The sequence below is a fragment of the Polypterus senegalus genome, chromosome 1 (genome assembly GCF_016835505.1).
Source record: "Polypterus senegalus isolate Bchr_013 chromosome 1, ASM1683550v1, whole genome shotgun sequence".
Classification (NCBI taxonomy): Eukaryota; Metazoa; Chordata; class Cladistia; order Polypteriformes; family Polypteridae; genus Polypterus; species Polypterus senegalus.
This window is the reverse complement of record NC_053154.1, coordinates 307,014,317-307,029,402: the sequence shown is the minus strand read 5'-3', so window position 1 is coordinate 307,029,402 and position 15,086 is coordinate 307,014,317. Positions and strand designations below refer to the sequence as shown.

General features: G+C 39.7%; 1 protein-coding gene across 2 annotated transcripts in view; it reads right to left on the bottom strand.

Annotated features, from left to right (window-relative positions):
• The window catches only part of LOC120514693 (broad substrate specificity ATP-binding cassette transporter ABCG2-like), a 72,512-nt gene extending 59,890 nt beyond the window's left edge, over positions 1–12,622 (bottom strand). Inside the window, exon 1 of one of the 2 annotated variants that reach the window (XM_039735205.1) lies at positions 12,521–12,622. The gene's annotated coding sequence lies outside the window, so the exon portion shown is untranslated. Of the gene's footprint in view, positions 1–5,773; positions 6,087–12,520 lie in introns of those variants that run through there. The other variant, XM_039735201.1, reaches the window with a different exon arrangement.
• Between the last annotated feature and the right edge of the window lie 2,464 nt (positions 12,623–15,086).

Below are 15,086 nucleotides of genomic sequence, written 5' to 3'. Positions count from 1 at the left end.
ACTAAATACCGCTCTTAACATTTAAAGCTCTCCACAACCTCACTGACCTCCTACAGACTGACACTCATCTCGCATACTCTGATTCTCATCTGCAGCTGTACTTTCTGTACCACACATCAAACTCTGTGCTATGGGAGCTCGAGCGTCTCTCATAGTGCTCCTCAACTCAGGAATTCTCTTCTCTCTCATATACATCAGCTCGACTCAATAACACATTTTAAAACTGCCCTCAAAACTTATCTTTCAAACTGGCATACCAATTGTGAACTTTGCACTGTTACTGCCAGTTATCTTTGTTTGTTTGCTAATTATTGCTGTTTGATCGAGAGCGATGGTGGACGCGGAAGTAGGATTAGAGATGGCAGGCGGGGCTCTGTCATGCGTATTCCATGGTTTTAGAGTTGGTGGGCGTGGTTCTCTGTCTTGCTTGCTCTTAGTTAGAGTTGGCGGGCAGGGCTATCTCATGGTCTTAGAGTGGGCGGGTGGGGTTCTGTGAGTTGGCGGGCATGGCTCTCTGTCTTGCTTGCGCTTAGTGAATTTTATATATAGATGTTTTGGAATGGCCAAGTCAAAGTCCTGACCTTAATCCAATCGAAATGTTGTGGAAGGACCTGAAGCGAGCAGTTAATGTGAGGAAACCCACCAACATCCCAGAGTTGAAGCTGTTCTGTATGGAGGAATGGGCTAAAAGTCCTCCAAGCCGGTGTGCAGGGATGATCAAAAGTTACCGGAAACGTCTAGTTGCAGTTATTGCTGCAAAGGGGGGTCACACCAGATACTGAAAGCAAAGGTCCACATACTTTTGCCACTCACAAATATGTAATATTCGATCATTTTCTTTAATAAATAAATGACTAAGTATAATATTTTTGTCTCATTTGTTTAACTGGTTTCTCTTTATCTACTTTTAGGACTTGAGTGAAAATCTGATGATGTTTTAGGTTATATTTATGCAGAAATATAGAAAATTCTAAAGGGTTCACAAACTTTCAAGCACCACTGTACATCGTTTCATATATAACACTCGCTTTTCAAAGTGCAGAGAATAAAATGAGAACAATTAAAATCAAACCAGTTATACAACCAGAGTGAATGAGTTTTATTTTCATTTCGTGCTAAAGTTGTAGACGGACAAGCATTGTGCACCAAGTGAGGTTGCATTTCAACATTACATGCTGCATTCACATGCAAGAAAAAAGTCACACTGCGCACTATAGTTGAACATTCAGAACAAGATACTACATGCAGTGATGCCTGCTAATGCAATTTCGCCCTTGAAACATAAGAGCCTGTCAATGTATAGGTCTGAGTGCAAGAAGGAATGTCAGTAAGTTAGCCCTGTCCCTGGCTGACAAACACATTTGCTGTGGAGCTTTTTATGTTGCCCACGGAGAGGTATCTGACCTGAAACAGCACAGTGCAAGTGCTACCCATGTCCAAGCTGTTAAAGAACAGATGACACAGAGTTGAATCACTTAATTCCTTTTACCTCACTTGGACTTACCCAAAGCAGACATGGTACATTGTTGTTGTTTAATTACAACAACAACATTTATTTTTATAGCACATTTTCATACAAATTATATAGCTCAAAGCTCTTTACAAGATGAAGAAAAATATAAAAATGAGATTAGGCAATAACTAATAGTATGTTACTCACTATAGTTTACATTACAGCCTACATTAGCCTGTATTATACTGCAATTAATAAAACTAGGCAATAATCATTGCAAATTGATCATGCCAATATTTACGTTCATTTGGGCTGAAGGTTAAGATAGATAGACTTGTTTTATAATTTACAAATTATACATTCTATGACAACGTGAAGTTTAAAAACATCTAAATAAATAACCCTGTCAGATAAATATATTTAAGATTTTTCAGTTTATTCTTCTCTATTTAAAAGCCTAAACAATACATATTTTCAGTCTCATTACTAACTTCCCTGCAGGTTAATAGGTGCAGAGTTGACTCGTATGTAGCACGCAGTTAAGCACAACCCAAGCTGTAACAATTGTGTACAAAGGCTGAACCATAATTTATTGTTTCTTGCTTTTTAATATTGTGCAATTGTTGGTATTTTGTCTTGCAATATAGCAGTCCAAATCATATGCATTAGTTTTGCCAAATATTACAGTAATCCCCAGGGGGTAGGGTGTTTGGTGGTCACTTCTGTTACACAAAATTGTTCAATAAACTGAAGTAATGTAATGTGCATACACAAGTGATTATTAAATTTTTTTTTTAATAAAAATTAATCACCAATTTATTTATGCTCTATAGAAAAATATTAATATACCTAAAAGAAATATGATACATTTTGATTAATATGCAGTTAATTTTTAATCACCATTAAACTTTTAATCAAACTGCAGCCCTAAAATATATCAATGTATTGTCAAATGTGACAAAAAAAGAGCATTAATAAATGTTTCAATAAATGTTTGTTGTTTATTTATTTATGTATTCCTTCTCCATTTATCAATTTCAGTGACACCACACTCAACATGAAATGAAACTTAAAATGAAAACTATTATTTTCACTTGTCAAAGTTAGAAGGTGGGCTGTATAGACTGCCTGCATTTGATTAGTGAATTGTCAGTAGACAGGATACATTTGCACATGCTTCTGAGCCATAGAACTCTCAAGTCAAGCCAAGTGAATGCTCAGGGTTATGACTGTGCACGTCCATGGCAGACACAAACACAAGACAAAAAGTTGCCCAGAATTACTGCACAAAGCAGCTACTTTAATTATAGTAGCTCTGAATTTATCATCAGAAGTCTGCATATGACATGTGGTGTATACCTTCAAATGTAAAACTGGATGGCCAAATGCTTAAGTGCACTCCAACAGCAATTCACCAATCAAAAGACACAGTAGTCACTAGAGCCCACACTCCTAGAAAAACTTAACCCAAAACTACCATGCAACACGGCTGCTTTAATTAAAGAAGCTCTGAAAATTAATCATCAGGAGTCTGAAAGCCACATTTACAGCAAATACTTCAGATGCAGACTTTTGGGAGCCAGCATATCAGGTTTATTCTGCAATGTCATTACTGTAATGACTTTGCTACTTTAAAACCTCCGAGGTGCAATCTGTAAGCATTAGTGTAGTAAGATGGGACCTGTTATTAGTACAGTAGATTGTTTTCCATGATGTTTAAAGGATATACTGTTGAATTTGATTTCCAGTGTTGCAAAAGATGAGTTGATCAGACTTTGCATTTGGCTTGAAATGTCTGAATAGAGAGAAGAAAAAAAAAAACAACAAAACACACGCACACTAGTAATATTTTGCATATGGCTAATACATTGTAAGGCTGAGGCTGGACCCCATTGGTATAGTTCTACCCACCCTGAAATGTATAATGGTGGCCCCGATCATTCCAAGCATGTACAAATGCTGCAGAGGGCATGTTACGCAAACTAACTATTGTTGTACCGTATTCCTCCAAAAACCTTACACTGTCACCAACTGTCAAACATTCAATAACAAAAGTCAACATTTCATCCACAGAGTGTAGAAAGGTAGAAGCAAGACAGGGTTACAGCTTTTCTGCCTGTGTCTGATGTTTAGATATGTGTTTTAATGTTAAACACAATAGCATCTTCTACGCTTTTAACAATAATGGTTCTGAAATGGCACTTCACTAGGCCATGTGGGTCCTTACTGAACTATCCAGCCATTTTCCAAATCCACTTGCACAAAGCAGGGTCACAAAGAGGCTTGAGCATTGGATGCAAAGCCAGGAACACAGTGTGGATGAGGCACCAGCCCACTGCAGGGTCTTATTAAACAATTGCTTGACAAAGAACCATTTCATTTTGGGAAATATACTTTCCATATGAAATTAGTTCTGTTTAGTAGGCTACTTAAGAGAATACTAGAAGATCAAGAAAACCTGAACTTAGCCAGTGTTAATGTATGTAGCAGGTGTTCTCAAATAATCAGAAACCCGTTTGGTATTACACAAATCTGTTACCACCATCTTCTTTCGGCTGCTCCTATTAGGGGTCACCACAGCGGATCATCTTTTTCCATTTCTTTCTGTTCTCTACATCTTGTTCTGTTACACCCATCACCTACATGTCCTCTCTCACCTCATCCATAAACCTTCTCTTAGGCCTTCCTCTTTTCCTCTTACCTGGCAGCTCTATCCTTAACACCCTTCTCCCAATATACTCAGCATCTCTCCACTGCACGTGTCCAAACCAACACAATCCTGCCTCTCTGACTTTGTCTCCCAACCAACCGTCCAACATGAGCTGACACAAACATGTTACAAATCTAAATAAAAGGTTCTTTCCAGAAGTTTCATGTCAATGGTTCTTTTGGGAACAAAACAAAATTCTCCAAAGGTATCACTCTGGAAGACTACTTTGACACCTTTGTTTTTTTAAAAAAAGCATTGAGTGCATCTGAATTCTCTTTACCTGATGGATTTTGATTCCAGTGACTTTAGACCTGTGGAGCTAAATCCCAGACAGCACAGCCACCAAGAAACTCTCATGAAGTTGCAGAGGAATGAAAAAAATGGGGCATAAGGTGAAGTAATTGATGTTTCCTAACCCTGCAGAATACTCTGAAGGGTAAAACTGGAGAGATCAAACGAGAAAGTTTTCAATCAAATGTAGAGACTCACTTCTAGGTAAGAAACAATGGTAGTAATGGAGAGCTTCTTAATTGTCCCCCCTATTAAAGACTATTCCACAGCACATTGGATGAAGGGCGGCAAGGTGGCAAAGTGGAAGCGTTGCTGCCTCACAGTAAGGCGACATGGGTTCGCTTTCCGGGTCCTTCCTGTGTGGAATTTGCATGTTCTCCCCGTGTCTGCATGGATTTCCTCTGGGTGCTCTGGTTTCCTCCCACAGTCCAAAGACATGCAGGTTAGGTGCATTGGTGATTCTAAATTGTCCCTAATGTGTGCTTGACCCTGTGATGGGATATAGCGGGTTGGACACTGACTGGATGACATTGCACAGTACTGGGAAAATCCTGTAGTGCAGTACTGTATATGTATTACCACCCAGATACAGGGGTGGACAAAAGTAGCTTTAGAGGTGTTTGTATGGAAAAACACTTGCAGGTTATGATTATTACAAATAGCTTTATTCACTTTATTAAGTCAAAAGAATGCCAGATTGTACTTATGTGTACTGTTGCCAATCTCCTAAATGGTCAAATTGCCGGCCTCGCGTACTCAAAACTGTAAACTTACTTTTGCCCATCCATGTATTTTATATTTTACCTTTCAAAGGAAATAAAAAAAGTGCACCACACATAGTTTTCTACCTTTGCCAAAGTTCGTCTTTGTAATGAACACCAGCACACAAGCTGCAACAAGCCTGCAGATTAATGATAAAGAAAAGCATAACTTCATTTAAGCGGGGTGGAGCAATGTACCTCGAAACAACTCGATTAAATAATTTGTCTAAACTGGGAGAAATGAGCGTCTCTAAACGACAAAAAAAAAAAAATATTCCCGTTTAACAAAATTGTGCAGTAACGTAGGCGCATTTCTTCGGACCACCATGTGGACTGCGAGAAAAGTCAAAATGACATCCCTGAAACGAACACAGTTTCCCGGCTTTTCACCGGAGAAGCAGCGGCTCGCTATTAATTCCGCAACGCCCTCCGCTCATAACAACTAACGTGGGACGACAGTAAAGACAAAAAAATGGATATCTATAATAAGGACAGGTCATTTAAGGAGATAAGCCATCCTGACACCCCATATGATGCCCAAAGGCGACTCAAACTCACCTCACCCCCGGCCGTCACTTAGCGGAGCGATGGTTCCCGATCTGACGCTTTGCGCTTTACTCTTCCTCGCCGAAAAGCGCCAAAGGAGGAGCGAAGGTTGACTTGTGTCAGCGTCGAATTACGATTAGAAGCAGTGTGGCTCGAGTCACCGTAGGATAAACAGAAATTACACAAGTTTGACAACAGCGGAAGCCCAGCCGCTTTGTTTTATAACACGCGCCTCTACGCCCCCTCCCCCTTCCCTTCTCTTCTTTTTTTTCCTCATTCGCGCACACGTCGTTTATTTGAAGGCGGCCGCTACAGCAACTGACACTCGAGTATCATCATCCCGCGTACAGAGTACAGCGACATTAACGGATATCAACTTAAAATGGTCAACAAAATCTTCCACGTGACGAAACTATCCCTCGATCGATATGGTAGGCTTTTGCACTTTCGAGCGATTTTCTATTAGAAATTCGGGCTGATCGGCCACGTTATTTCATGCAAAACAGATCATAGCCTCTTGGCCACCGTTAATTAAGAAAACAAATTAAAATGTAAAATCCTGATATTGCATCTTTAATTTAAAACGCCCTCTCCTATAGATCGCAATTCCTATTTTAAAATCATCCATTTTAATTTGACAACACGATTTTCGTCTGGTCACTCGGTACAGCCTTTATTGTTCGTTCTGCATAGCATTTGCACCCCGGTTTCTCTATCCAAATACAGAAATTCGGGCATTTTTGTGTGTGGTTGCACCTTGCGGTTCAACTTCGTTTTGATCATCAGTCAGAAAGTAAGCTGGCCCGGTATAACTTTTTACAAGAATAAGATATGCGATCAAAACTGGCGACCCGTACACACTGTTACAATTAAACGTGCTAAAGTGATTCTTTACAGCAAAGCCTCTGGTAAACCATATTTGGTTACTAAAAGAACTATCCACAATAAAGTTTCAGAAAGAACGTTTTATTCAGTTCCATGGCAGGTTCCATAAAATAACCACGGATTTGTGAAATAAGGTTTTTTTTTTTTTATTTTAAAAGGACATTCACTACATACCTTATCTCTGGCCAAGTTCAGGTTTTCTTGATCTGTGCGTATCCTGTTAGGTAAACTACTATACATTAACGATTTCTGTTTTAAATTCCTATTAGGAACCTTTTCAAAGTAACCCCCCTCCCAACACACACACGCTAATTTCATATGCAAAGAACCCTTCGTAGAATGAACTGATTCTTTCTCAAGCAATGATTCCAGAATGAAAATACACGCAGTAAAATGGCATTACAGAGCCTTTAATTTTATGACTGTACGTTGGATTGTTTTCCATCAGCGTGTTAATACCAAGAGCTAATAGTAAAATGCCAATTTGAAAGTGAATTAAATGTTGTGAACTAGACGACTGAATACTTTGTTTAACACAGGACTGGGTTACATGGCAGCTGAATGGCAGGGCACTTGACAATATGTCACAGGTAACAGCTGAGATGACTCAGCTAAATAGTGGCATGCAGAATAAAAACTGACCAAATTCTGCACCTGGTCACTCCATGGGCAGAGAGTTGCATTTTGAAGTAATTAACCAGGCACTCCGGTTTCCTCCCACAATCCAAAGACATGCAGGTTAGGTGGATTGGCGATTCTAAATTGGCCCTAGTGTGTGCTTGGTGTGTGGGTGTGTTTATGTGTGTCCTGCGGTGGGTTGGCACCCTGCCCAGGATTGGTTCCTGCCTTGTGCCCTGTGTTGGCTGGGATTGGCTCCAGCGGACCCCCGTGACCCTATTCGGATTCAGCGGGTTAGAAAATGGATGGATGGATAAATATGACCTGGGCAGCATGGTGGCATAGTGATAGCGCTGCTCCCTTGCAGTAAGGAGACCTGGGTTCACTTCCCAGGTCATCCCTGCGTGGAGTTTGCATGTTCTCCTTGTGTCTGCGTGGGTTTTGTCCGGGTGTTCCGGTTTCCTCCCACAATCCAAAGACATGCAGGTTAGGTGCATTGACCATCCTAAATTGTCCCTAGTGTGCGCTTGGTGTGTGGGTGTGTGTGTACCCTGCGGTGGGCCTTGTGCCCTGTGCTGGCTGGGATTGGCTCCAGCAGACCCCCGTGACCCTGTGTTAGGATATAGCGGGTTGGACAATGACTGACTGACTGACTAAATATGACCTGCACTCTTAAAAATAAAGATTCTTTAATTGTACTGCATGATTCTTTACTGGGTTCTGTCATTCTTTACAGAGCCATTGCTTGACAAAGCGCCATTTCATTCTGAGATGAGTTCTTTCAATATGAAGCTGATTCTTTGTGCTTTGAACAATCTTTAATGTATGATAGGCTAGAAATCTAACAGGTTAAGAAAACCTGGACTTGTCTGTGGTATTGGGCACACCAGGAGTTTGTTTAATTTAAATCAGGACCCATTGGGATTTCATTAATCTGTTACCACTTATTTGTGGTTACTCACTCTATGGAGCCTGTTAAAGATTCTTTTGGGAATCTTCATTCAGATGAGTCTGTTGGGAACAAAAATGGTTCCCCTAATGCTTTGCTCTGTAGAAGAACTCCGGCACGTTTATTTTGAGGAGTGCGCGGTGAACTGATACCCACTCCATCTAGCGCTAGTGCCTGGTTGTAACGGATATTGTCTGGATAGGCTTTTGGGGTTCAAAACAAATCAACCCTCACCCCTTTGAGAAAGAGAGCTAGACCAGTAGAGTAAAACTTTAAAAATAAGCACATAGGTAAATTTAAATGAATAAAGATAAATGGAGTAAAGGAGAAAACCTGCCTCCTCAGTTTAAATGCTTATTCGAAGATGTTATTGATTAGATCCTGCCAGGTTTTGAAAACATTTTGTACAGATCCTCTGCAAGTGCAAATTAGATTTTTTCCAGTTTCAAACAGTATATAACATCAGTTACCCACTGACTTAGAATAGGAGAGTTGGGATCCTTCCAGTTGAGCAACGTTGAGAAACGTGCTTAATGCCTAATTACTACTCCTTCTGCCCTCACCGTTTCCAACAAAAATATAAAAGTGTAAGTCCCACTTATATAAGGGACCCCCGAAACAAAGCTGCAAATTCTTCCTTATAAGCCCTAAATATTTTCACTGTAAGAAATGTAAAATGTAATTGTGTTTAGCAAAATATTTTTTCAATGTGTTTGTGTTTATGGATGCAGATTTATGTTGCCTTATTTTCAATATACTGCTGAAACTGTAGCCCGCCCTGTATCAGAAAGGCAGTGTTTACGTCTCCACTTGGTAACATAAATTGCATTTTTTTTTAATTTTATTAATTTTATTGTAATCATTCCATACAAATAAATAAATTTTTACAAAACAAAATAGGATGAAAACAACTTAACCCCCACCCCTAAGTTGCATTTTGTAAAAGTTACAGATCACATCCAATGACTAACGTATTGTAATGCATTTGTGATTGAGAAGGTAATTGGTATGAACTTTGTATTTTAGTATATTTAAATATTGTTAGAACATTAGAAATGTTCAGATGAGGACATAGCCATTCAGTCTAATAGCCCAACTGTTGTTAATCTCAGGTGCCAGTCTTTTAACCGTTAAATTATGGTCAAATTTTTACCATACATGATCAACCCACAAACACAACACAGATGGTAACTATCTGAAATATCAACCCAGCTTCCTTGAACTGTGAGACTGAACACATACTCATTTGACTATACTCCTCTGATATTATGTATTTGAAATACTTGGCTCATTTGATATCTTAAAGAGAATGGTTTTAAACAGTACCATAAACAGAAGAAGGTGTCTTGTTCCATTGTGCCAAAATACCTCCACCATATACCACTTGTACAGTACAAACATGGATTGAAAAATAAAGCTGCTTTAGCCAATATGTGCCATAAATGTTGACAGTGCCACCTTCAACTGCATAAAAATAGAAAAATGACTAATTTTACAAGACTTGAAAGACTTTATACTCTTTTAGTAGGGTAAATTGGACTTATTAATGAAGCCTGTCTACTTGTTTTAACAGAATATTCTAAAAGGTCATGGGGGCCTGAGCCCATTTCAGCAACATGCAAGTCCATCACAATGCCCACTCATGTTTGTCCTTCAGGGATCATGTTCCCACAGTCTCTCTTACAGATTTACTGCATACAATATCCTAATCTAATACAATATGCAGCATAACTCTTACAGATTTACTGCATACAATATCCTAATCTAATACAATATGCAGCATAACTCCTGGTCCAGGCTTTGGTTCTTGACTCATCTGGACTTCTGCAACTCTCTGTCGGCAGGAATACCAACAAATGTCACCAAGCTATTGCAGATGATTCAAAAATGCAGTGGTAAGTCTGGTGTTTAACCAGTTGAGGCGAGCACTTGTCACTTCTCTCTTCAGATCACTACATCAGCTCCTTGCAGTGGCACATATTAAGTTCAAATCCTTCATGCTTGCCTACAAAGTAGACAATGGGTTAGCACCCATACATATGGAGACCCTTGTGACGTCCAATACTCCTTCTTAACATCTCAGATCTGCTGATGAATGGAGTCCGGTGATGTCACCTCTGTGTGCTATCAAATGTGAATGCAGACTCTTTTATTTATAGCTCCTAAAAGCTGGAAATAGCTGCCTACCTCTATTTTGAAGTGTGATTCCATTTAAAAAGAGTTTGAAAACTCTGTTGTTTCGTGAATTGCTCCCTAACTGATATTAGCTATTAGACTTGAATTGTAACAAGTTTGTATTGTGTATCTTGGCTCTTCAATTCTGTAACCTTGACCTGTAACATTTGTTTCCAAACAATCTCCCAGACTGATGTTTACTTGACTATGTAAGTCACTTTGGATAAAAGCATCTGCTAAGTGAATAAATCCAAAATGTAACTACATATCAATACAGTATGCATGTCGATCATAATGCCCACTCGTGCTCATACCTTAACTGGGCAGATTTAGAACTGTCAATTCCCCTAACCTACACCTCTGTTGGATGTGGGAGGAAAACCGGAGCACCTACATTGGATGTGCAAACTCTGAACTGCAAACAAAGCTTGGCAGGACTGAGCTAAGGTTTGTGCTCCAGCTGCAGCTCTTCAAGGTCCTTATAGGTAAGAAATGAAAGACTGCAGTGAAAAAAGACTGGAATTTACAATGATGAATAAGCAGAAATCATCAGGTACCTCAAGATTAATCCATCAGTCTAGCACAATGCTTCAATGTCAGAGTAACATGAATCCACTTTTCACACTGGGCATGTAAAACAAGGATGCAGGTTCATCAAACCATTTCCACTGGGGAGCCATCGACGGTTCCAGGAAAATGTATTCTTTGTCCTTAACTGGCTCCGTAAATAATCATGAACAGATGATAGTAGATTTGTAAAATGCTCAATGTGCTCATGATTTTAAAAGGACTAAGTTCAGGTTTTCTTGATATGTTGTATCCCGTTATGTATGCATCAAAATATTTGTTTTCTGCACATTAGAACCCTGTTAAAGCCTGAAGAGCTAATTTCAGTCCCTTCGCGGATTTCAATGGATATTTATCAAGAGATGGTTCAATGAGGAACCACACAGCCCAGTAAAACGCCATATTTAAGAGTTTAGGTTTTGCCTATTGAAAAGCACACTCACGCACAAACCCGAATTGATGAAGTCTCCTAGTAATCTATAAAATGCAAGTCATTAGCATGTGGGAAGGGCGCGTATGCGGTAGGAGGATAAAAGCGTAGAACGTCCGCAAAGACGGGGCTGCTGCTGGGGCTGCCATCAGGTGCTTTTGACACGAGTCGACTTCTTCATAGACCATCATTACTGTCTGCATGTGTCAGGTCTTTGTTTACTGAAATACGTACGAGGAGGAGTCATCAAAAGCAATGGATACATTCAAAGTGAAACCAGAAGAAAACGCATTTACCACTTTACGCTATATGCATAGAGAAAGACAAATAGAAGCTTCTCCTTTTGACATAGCAGACGAGAGAGCACGACGAAATCCCTTGATTAAAACGGAAATCAAGAAATAAAATAATGTTTCGTAAAGTAACTAACTGCCACCCCGTCCTTAATGAGAATACATTAACTTTACGCCTCGTGTGCAAAGTGTCGGCATTCTCCTGACAAGGAAAAGCGAGCACGAAAGACTCCACAGACTTACCGAGAAGGCAAAATATGCAGTTTGTTTTAACAACTTTTTATATGGGCTTCTTGGATACTAAACTTGAAGTGCTAAACGTCTAACGATTAAGCTACCATTAAAGAAGGACAGTTTGAAAGTATAAGCAAAACGGCTGGTAAATCAGGTGGGGCGAAGTTCAAACATGAGCGCTTTCGCAAATTTTTATTTCTTCAGTCGTTAAACAGGGACTGCATTTAAAAACGAGCACTAGTATTAAACAGAACTATTAATAATTACAATTAAAACACGCCCGTTACACGGCATATAGGCGATTAAAGAAAAGTTAACAGGTTGTGTGAAGATTTTAACACCGGTTAATCGGTGACCACTTTATTTCTCAATCAGTACCCAATTTTCCCATTCTGTGATCGATTAGTCTTAGCTTAGATATTTTAAAGCAAGTCAAATCTGTTGAGGTGCAAGCGATTTATGCAAGGTGCACTTAAACTGTTGGATCGCTATAAGTAGAATCGCGACAGGGATTTCGTTTCTGTTCCCATTAACGAGACACATGGACACAACCGAGATTAGACAGGCTATTAAATTCACGCCGGCAAGTACAATCATGCAATACGTACCTACATACAGCACGCGTCCCCTGAGCCGGGTGGCTGGTAGTGACACGCAAGTCACTTCTTAATGAAACGATCGCTTGTTTGTGTGTGTGTGTGTGTGTGTGTGTTACTGTTGGCCGCTCTTATATAGATAGGCGCGGAATGAGAACAGAGGTCAAGCGACGACTACATGACTACTGCTATGGAATTGTTATACAAGCTGTGACAGGGGTTGAGCGACGACTTCATGACTACTGTAAAAAGCCTTGTTATACAAGCTGTGACTTTAAAACCTTGTAAAACACAGAATAGTACAAAAGGGTCACGTTTAGCCAATCCAAACTACAAATTCAATTTCCCATACGGTTTTTTAAATTTTAAATTAAACAAGACCTTATATTCCGTTCTGATTTGTAATTTGTTAAAATTTCTTTCGATTAAAACATTTCTGCTGTATTTTCCATTACATGTTTTACCATGGTCCTGGAATCTTTTACTTTCTCAAAGAATACATTTTTGAAAATCATACAAAAATCTCATCATTCACTATGTTAATGCAGTGTATTTATGAAAAAGATACCTATCCTGGTTATCTTTTAAAACTTAATGGCGAAGAAAGAAGCAGGGTGGCACAGTGGGTTGCGTCACAGATCCATTGTCTTGGGTAGCCATGTAAATTTGCACGTTCCGCCCATTACGGGCATTCCTTCTTCGTCCCCAAATATGTGTTATTTGGGTATGACTGTAGATCCCAGTATGAGTTTGAGTGTCGCGAGAGAAAATAGATTAAGCGGGTCAGAAAATCTTATGCTGAAGAAAGCCGGAGCAAAAATAGTCGGTTATTCGTAAGAGGCAGAAACCAACACTGGACAACACAACAGAACAGAACTCTGTTCGTGTTCATTTAGGATTAAGGAATTAACAAGAGCTCGGAAACATTTTACAACATCCTTACTGAATGAACCTTAAATCCAGACGGCACGCCTCCATGCTGTTCACAATGGAAAACATAAGTTCATACTTTCCAATGTACATTTCTTTACCGCACTTTCAGGGATGGCGAATGAAATAATCGCCAGGTATATTGGCGTAACTTGTTGTGCCACTTATATGGTGACTCACGTTGAAGAGTTTAACTTATTGATGTAATCAATTAATTAATCAATATTTTCTGTGGCGCCATTGATAACCTGTAGAGTCACAAAGAGTTTTGACTGAACAAGATCGTTAGTTTGCTGTGGACATAAGCCGAATAACAATTTTGAGAAGGATGATGGTGAGTCTTCTTTTAAGTTTGAATTTTCGACCCGGAAGTTTAAGAGCCACAATAAAATCGCTTTTTTGCATATAGCATGTATAGGTCATACATACCTGCCCCTCTTAACTATTCTCAAGACTTTAACATCCATCCATCCATCCATCCATTTTCCAACCCGCTATATCCTAACTACAGGGTAAAAGGGGTCTGCTGGAGCCAATCCCAGCCAACCCAGGGCGCAAGGCAGGAAATAAACCCTGGGCAGGGCGCCAGCCCACCGCAGTGACTTTAACTTTTTTTTTTTATTTATTCTAATGAAATATTAACTCTTGTTCTATAAACCTATTACACATTACATATAAACATTACACCTTCAATAAATGTAGAACAGATAAGCTACAAGAAACACAGCGTCCAGTTTGTTGCTTAGCTCGCAAAATCCTGCTTGCATAACCGAGCTCAGGATCGTAATACACCTAATAGGAGCAACTTTTTAAATGCGCGAGTAACCCGTCCAGTCGTGACCGCATAACATTTCGTCTTTCAGGTAGCGCTGCTGCCCCGTCGTAAATTCCTCAAAATAACGGTTTTTAATGGCATTTTATGTGCCTTTATTAGGTTGTATGGCTCCTCATAGAACCATTGTTCGACCAAACACTTCCCATTTCATTCTGGGAAGGGTTATTTGCGTATGAAGCTCTTTGTGCTTTGGAAAACGCTCTGATATGTTAAATAAATTCTTTCTAAAATCAGGAGCCAATGGTATTTCATAAATTTGTTATCTCTTATTTGTTGTTATTCGAACTATGGAGACTGGTAATGATCCAAATAAGTTAATGGTTCTTTCTGGAACCTTCTGTGGATGGGTCTTTCTTGAACCAAAAATGTTATGTTATGGCATTGCTCTGTAAAGAAAAACACTGGTACGTTTATTTTTAAGAATATAAGCCCACACTCTTAAAAAGAGAGTGTGGAGACCAGGGTTCGCGTCCTGAGCCCTCCTTGCATGGAGTTTGCATGTTGTCCCTGTGTCTGCGTCGGTTTCTTCGGGGTGCGCCAGTGTCCTCCAACTGTCTAAAGACTTGCAGGTTAGGTTAACTCGGAAATGCTCAACTGGCCTGAGTATGTTTAGTGTGTCCAGTGTTTGTTCCTGCCTTTTGCCCCACGCTGTCTGGGATAGGCTCCACCACCCTCACTCCCACGAACCCTGGTGTGGATTAAGCTTTTAGAAAATGACATGATATGACAGGTTGTCTTTCACTTACCTGGACATTAATGGTGGGAAATTGGTCCTTTCACACACCAAGCACACAGTAGGGACAATTTAGGATT